The 6,845-nt window shown below is 43.1% G+C and overlaps 1 long non-coding RNA gene across 3 annotated transcripts; it reads right to left on the reverse strand.

Annotated features, from left to right (window-relative positions):
• Positions 1-488: 488 nt before the first annotated feature.
• LOC137464919 (uncharacterized) lies at positions 489-6,532 on the reverse strand. Of its 3 annotated transcripts, XR_010994481.1 has the most exons (4): positions 6,332-6,532; positions 4,626-4,722; positions 2,055-2,423; positions 489-728 (listed from the first exon to the last, which is right to left on the reverse strand). It is a non-coding gene; the product is annotated as an uncharacterized lncRNA (long non-coding RNA). The 3 variants fall into 3 exon arrangements; XR_010994482.1 differs by lacking the exons at positions 489-728; positions 2,055-2,423 and adding an exon at positions 4,224-4,481; XR_010994483.1 differs by lacking the exons at positions 489-728; positions 2,055-2,423 and adding an exon at positions 4,224-4,369 and having other exon boundaries at positions 4,619-4,722.
• Between the last annotated feature and the right edge of the window lie 313 nt (positions 6,533-6,845).

The following is a 6,845-nucleotide window of genomic DNA, read 5'->3' on the forward strand; positions in this document are numbered from 1 at the left end:
AACAGGGAAGGGCATCCTCCAGAACTCCTCCGGAGTAGAGTAATTCGGTACCGGATTACTGGGACTAACCCCGTCCCAGTTCATGGCTTCTTCTGATCTTCGACGTGCAGCGCCCACTCGGCCGCTTTAAATACGGCGAGGACAGCGACACCACGGGACTGCATGAACGCCCTTGTTTCCAGGATACGCCCATGGTATGTGTTCGTGGAATATTTTTCCTTTCGATCAGTACTCGACTTCCTTCGGCTCTGAAGAACACATGGCAAAGCACGCTGGAAAATGGAACGAGATCTATTTGTGGCCCTTCATTTAATCTACTAGAAAAACTTCTCCCGAATGACTGAAATCCAGCGTCGAAGCAGAATAATCTCAACCACATTTGGTTTTAGAGTAAATTAATACTGCAGTCTAGATAGTTGAACGGAAAGTCGAAAGCCAAACCAAAACCCTTGTCAAAATAAATACTCATCAGCAAATATTTTGATTATTTAAAAATGCTTTAATAAATGTCTAGAATTTCAAAGGAAAACTAAGAAAAAAATGATGAGAGAGAAGCGGCGTGTCAGCCGGAGCGCCACATGTCTCGCAGCTCATCCCCGAGCAAGAGAGGAGACGTTGATTAGTCTGCATTGTGAGGGGTTGTAGGAATAAGCCTATGGAGCTTTATTTGCTATTATCTCATTCAGTGGCTCGTACGACTCTTCAAGACTCCAGCTGGCTGTGAGGCTCTGCATTGGGAAGGGCGCAAATTAAAACAGAGTTTCCAAGACCATCCCTATTTAACCAAAGCAGTGAAGACTCACTTGTGTGCGGGGCTACGGGAGCTCGGGGTGCCCCTAGAGGGTTGGGGAGACTCAGCTGGTGATCCCTTTTCACGGGGAGAAGTAGCACTACGCCTCTTCCCGCTCTTCCCCCGGCTGCACAGGCTGCGTCACCGGCGCTTTGCCTTCTAGGGCTGCGATAAATAGCCCAGGGATTTCTCAGTTTTCTGATCATCAGGGCTGGAAGCCTGTAATCTCCAAAGCTGGCACAGTGCACGAACTGAAACCTTTATAAACTTGTTTCCCTTTAAGTCTTTATTAACTACTCCTAAGGACTATGGTTGCTGCTGCTTCTACTCTTGCACGGCGGTGGTCTGGCACCTCCACGAAGCACACATGCTAAACAGATTAACATGCTTCGGCTGACCCATACTTCACAAACCGGGGATAGAGTTTCTCCAGCTCCATGTGGAAATTAACCTACATGTAGCAATGGTCAGCTGCAAAAAGGAGTTCCCAAGCAATCTAAACAACCTACAGCTCTTTGTTACTTTTGGCCTTTCCCCTCCCTTTCCTTGATTAAATATTTATTAAAATAGGAAACGATTTTTTTATAAAGAACCAAACCAACAACCTTCTTCCCTTGGCGCCTCTTCCCCTTTCCCTGGGTTTATGCATATACTTGCAAGAGCTTTTTGCGCCGGTGCGTTTAAATTTGTTTTAAAAACGCGGGGCTTAAAAAAAAAAAAAAAAAAAAAAAAAAAAAAAGCCTGCAAAAACCTGAATTGCATGGCTTAATAAATGCTCTTAAAAGCTCTTAAAAGGCAAGTAAAATGCAGAGGTTTGGGAGTGTTATCGATGTTTGAAAGACTCCGGTCTCTGGCGTCCCCCCTGCCGTTATTTACATTTAAAAACATCTAGAAGTAGAGCTGTTGGTAGGTAGTCGAGCAAGGACTTTTTAGCATGCTAATCCTACCACTTTCCTTGTGGCAGCCTCTTCGCCTTGTGCCTTTGCGAGATCGATCCACACCTTCGCCCCACGGCTGCATGCTCCAAGTTTTCAGAGGGGAAGAACAACTACAAATAACTGTTGGCTTGAGTCATACGGGGCTGTCAGGGCAATAAACACACGGCTTCTCCACCAGGAATTCCTAATCCTCCCTGTGTGGCTCTAGCCCTGTGGATAATATCATTACAGGACTAAACAAATAAACCGTCTATCCAAATCAGGCGGGAGGCATTGGGGACTACAATTCCTGTCTGCAAAGATGATACAAGAAAGTCTACACTCACGGCTTGGAGAGGATCCAGTGGCTATGAATAGCTGCTCAGTTCTACAGCACTGGCTCTGGGCTGGGAAATGGTTCTGACCCTCCTGCTCTGTATTTGCTGCAATCAATGTGAGCTATTCAGGGCTGTGTTTTCCTTACGTCCTCTGCTGGAAACATCAAGGACCACTAACACGTTTATGAACCCAGGCTCGAGGAAGAAGCTTTTACAGCAAAGTTGGAGTATTAAACCCAGTGACATGAAGGAGAGGTCAATGTGCTTCTGCAAACCAGGAGTTGGGCTTTCTTATGCAATTTCCTGTTGTTCTGGCTGCTGGTTTTATTTGATAAACTCACTCACATGCTGGGATGCACAGCCATATTCTTCTTTGTCCTATAAAAAATACAAAAATTAAGGCTAATCCAGCTGCTATCAAGGTCTAACACATACAACCAAGACATTTTAATAGCACTCTATAAATTCTGGTTTCAAGTTACTATAAAAAACTTGGACAGCATATTGTGAACACTAGCACTCACATATTTTGTAAACCCCCCTGCCCCAACCTACATATATCAAACTTTTCTTATGAATCTGAGTCCATGTCATAAAAATTCCAAATCTCTAGACACTTAGTATCCTCACCCCTCACAATTGCCAATTAATAAATTGTATTTCAAAGCAGGTTTTTTTATTTTCTATGCACTTTTGAGGAGACTTAGTTATCTGAAGTTGTACACTTTTGAGGAAAGAGAAGTTTCATTAGTTGTCAGCCAAAGAGAGGAATAATTTTTTGTGTTCTTATCTGTAAAGTCTCTTAGCAAGGATTGTTCTGAAATCTGTATTCGACAGCTACACATGTTGGAGAGGTTTAGCTCAAATTAAATACTTCCTTTTTTTTTAATTTCTCCTACAAGCAGCAATAAAATCATCACACTCAAAGTATGCCCTAAAGCATGGGCTCCTATGGAGTTGTGCTCTTTCAGAATTTTTATTGACATTATCTTAAACCGTGCTGCATTATTTTTCTGCCAGGAACTTCATATCCTCTGCGGCTATTGCTTCCCCGGGAGGTGCGTTCAGGCGCGTACTGCTCAGGATGTAATTTATGTGCTTGATTCCTTGTTGGTGCCCAGCAAAGGTCCATGAATAACCATCCAGACTGGGTGACTTCTGACTGCACTGTGAGTGCTTTGGATCACAAAGTGGAGAGGAAAGGAACTCCTAAAATTTCTGTGCTGTAACTTGTTCTGGGATGTGGTTGGTGAAGAAAGGAAGAGGCACTTAGGCCCCCTATCAGCTTCTTTCCAGTGAAGTGGCATTTCTCCCTTCTTTCTTACCTTCTAGCCAAGCTCTGGCCTCTCTTGCTTCTTACTTTGATTTTTGTGCTCCCTGAAGCTGGCTTGGCCACTAAAGCAGATGTCCCCCTATCTCTGCTGTTCTTCAGTGGTCCGTGGAATGGGGATTGTTCCTGCTTTGGAGGACAAGTTCCAGGCATTTACTGGCAATTTTAGTGACAGAGCAGGGAAGGGGGGAAAAGCAATGCCTATCTGCGCTTTCCATAAATTGGGATTTAGGGACAGAATCCCTTTCCTCAGCACATAACCATGCTGAACCTGGGAAAAGTGAGCCCCCGATGAGCAAATTGTCAACCCCATCTTTTGTTAGTGCAGTGACAGACGGAAGCATTCTGAAATAGTTCTGAGGAGAGATCACAATTAATTTTATTTGGTTATGCTGAAAATAGGACTAAAATTTTTGTGTCATTGTCCAGGGACATAACTCATCTATAAAAACCAAGAGGTTAGCAGTTCAGACCACAGGGGAGGAGAGCTCAAAGAAGAAATCAGATTTATTCCCTTAATAAGATGAGTTCAGAGTACAGGGATATTTTCTTAGCATGGTTCCTTGCAGCCGTCAAATCACATGGGTGGTTTTAAGATCTGCTTTGCCCTTCCCAAGCTGTGCAAGTTCCTATTGTTAGTCCAGGCCATCTTACTGGGGAAGCTATTAGCATGGGAAAGCTATCATGAAGAGGAGAGCATGCAGCTTTCCATCCATCAAGTGCAAGGCAGGGGGACAGTAGTCAAAGGAATGAAGTTGCCAAAGAGTTACTGGCTCCCACTGCCCTTTTCCATTAATAAACCCCACCACAGTAGGATTGGCCCTGGCCTCCTTTCCATTGTCATAAAGTTGGAATCAAAGAACTTGTCTGCTTTTATTGGCAAAAGTTTTGCTCCATCAGTGATGTCAAAATGCAGGAGGAGGCTGAGGGTTCACCGGCAGCTCAGTGCAGAGCAAGTTTTCTGGGTGAAAGGAGCCTTCTATCAATGCCCCTCCTGAGACACTTAGGTTTAAGGAAATGTTTGTACTGTTCTAGAAAAAGAACTGGCCGGGTGTTTTTCTTTTGTGCTTAGGTACTCTGAAAGGAATTCCTGTGGGCACAATCATCTCACATATGGCGAGTCAGAAACAAAACAAAAAAAAGCCAAAGGGGAAAAAAAAAGAGTGAAGAAGAAAAAAAATCAAAGGTCACTTAGATGCTTTGGCCCAGCACAGGAAAGGAGAAAATCCACCTTGGAGGATACAACTTACTTGAGGAGAGCTGGAAAACCATGATCAAAGCAACAGGAAACTGAGAACAAGCAGTGGCCCAGTTAAAACCATTGAAACAAATCCCAGTCTCTGCAAACTGTAGGAACAGGGTGTTAGCGTTGCAAATGAAACGGAAAGTGTATGAGTGCACATGTGGTGAACTTCACAGGACTGTACCTACTGCACCCAACAGCTCATCTGCAATGAAACAGGAATTTAATGTGAAAGAGCTTACTCACTACTGCCTGCACTGTTCTCTGCCAGTTGGTTAATGGAATACTATTTAGATCTTACATGTGATGCTGCACTTAGTCCTTGCAGCATCTCTGTGGAAAAGGTTGGAGCAAATTAAAGCCTGTGCACAGAAGGTAAAGTAAAGATTTATCCCCAGCCAGTCAATGAAAAGAAGAAAACCTACTGACTTTGCTAAGCCTCCTCTGATAGGAGGCAAAGCAGAATCAAGGAGAGATGTTACTTCAGACATATTACCTGTGCAGGACAGTGGTACCTACTTGAGTCCAGTCACCAGCAGGGATTTGTTTTTCTCTCATGAAGAAGTTTCTATCCCTTTTTAAAACACAAAAATTTAACAGTGCCAGGAAAATCTAAAACTTAAAAAAAAAAATTAAACCCAAATTTAAAAATCCATTGTAATTTTGTAATTAAGTCATTTTTTATTATGCAATAATTTAATTGATTAGATGCTCTTACTAATACTTGTGTTCATTGCTGGAGAATGGCCCAGCCACTTCACTACTTCTAGCTTGTCAAATGAATGTAAGCCTCTTCCTGCACTTGAATTCAAGTTTGCTCCATGCCCAAGGTGTTTTATTACCCATCCATATTTAAGCATCAGTACAAACTCCAGAATTGGTGAATATGGAAGTAAAGCGTCAATTTCTACAGCATGTCAGTGCTGGTCACGATATCTCATCCTCCATATGGGCATCACCATCAGGCTTTTTCCTAGAGGACATTGCCTGTGTGCTAGAACACATCTGCAAAGCTGGTGCCAATGCATGCATGGATGGATCAGGGATGACGTCTGAGCCTGTTTCCTAGGTTGTGTTCACTGAGTGTGTATGAGTGAAGGCTCTAATCAGATCAGTAGGTGCATAATATTCTGTCAGGACATCTGGACTCAGTGGGATCACACCAAGGATGAGGTGGTGTAAGGCTAGCAGGAGTGAATCACAGTGTATCTCAGACCTTCCTTGTCACTGACTCTGCAAAGGACATCGCAGCACCTTCGAGTTTCTGCTCAGAGCAATAGGGTGTGAGTCAGGTTACCATCTTCTAAACCTTCCAACAGAGTTTATTAGATTTGGTTGGTGGGGTATCTAGTACCTGCTAGATTATCAGTTTTTGTGGCATGTTTTAGTCCCTGATTTGACATTGAGGGCAAATCAATAGGTATAGTTGATATTTAGGTTGTCTACATTTTGAATAATTATTTTGTTCTTTTCATTATAAGTAACAGAAAAGCATAGATTATTTTATTCCTATGAAAAATATGAAACAAGGTGCTGACTCACTATCTCAAGTTTTAAATAGGTCCCCACAAAAATAAAAATTCCTCCTCCTCCTGAAAAAAAATCCAGCAACCCCACCATAGCTTGTGCTCTCTAAAGGCTTGATGAAGGGACCAAATGGCAACCTGGACCATATGTTTGTGTGGGCTTCCCCAGTTGCCTGGGTCCTCTCACCTCTAGGTCACAATCCTGGGGCTCTGTTCCACTGCTGCATGTGTCATATCAGAGTAAGGAGCCCAGCCTTCTTCCACTGCATGCCAGCTACTGCAGCTGGGTGAGCAAAACTGCAGAGAGAAGCAAAGCTGCCTTAGTGCCAATTTCCCAGGAGATCCAATGAGCTGCATAATGGTGTGCTGCTTGGGGTCTCAGATGGGATGTCAGTAATTATTCATAATTCACCTATGCCAACACAAAGCCCTGTGAAAATATATCCCATAGGTCTAGCTTATCTAATGCAAACTCCCTGTCAGAGGGCCAAAAATCACCTCTGCCATAACTACAGAGACTTCAGGATGTGTGTGGTCAACCCCTAGGTATTGGGCTTGAAGATGAGATAAAACCGTAAAGTACATTTATTCTTCTGTACCTTTCTTTTGTCTGACAATGATGGAGTTCTTGCTTTGTTTGATCCATTTTAGGAGTGTGATTATCTTTGTATCTCTGATCTCCTTAGTAGTAATGACCAGAA

This window comes from Anomalospiza imberbis, chromosome Z (assembly GCF_031753505.1).
Source record: "Anomalospiza imberbis isolate Cuckoo-Finch-1a 21T00152 chromosome Z, ASM3175350v1, whole genome shotgun sequence".
In the NCBI taxonomy this organism is placed as follows: domain Eukaryota; kingdom Metazoa; phylum Chordata; class Aves; order Passeriformes; family Viduidae; genus Anomalospiza; species Anomalospiza imberbis.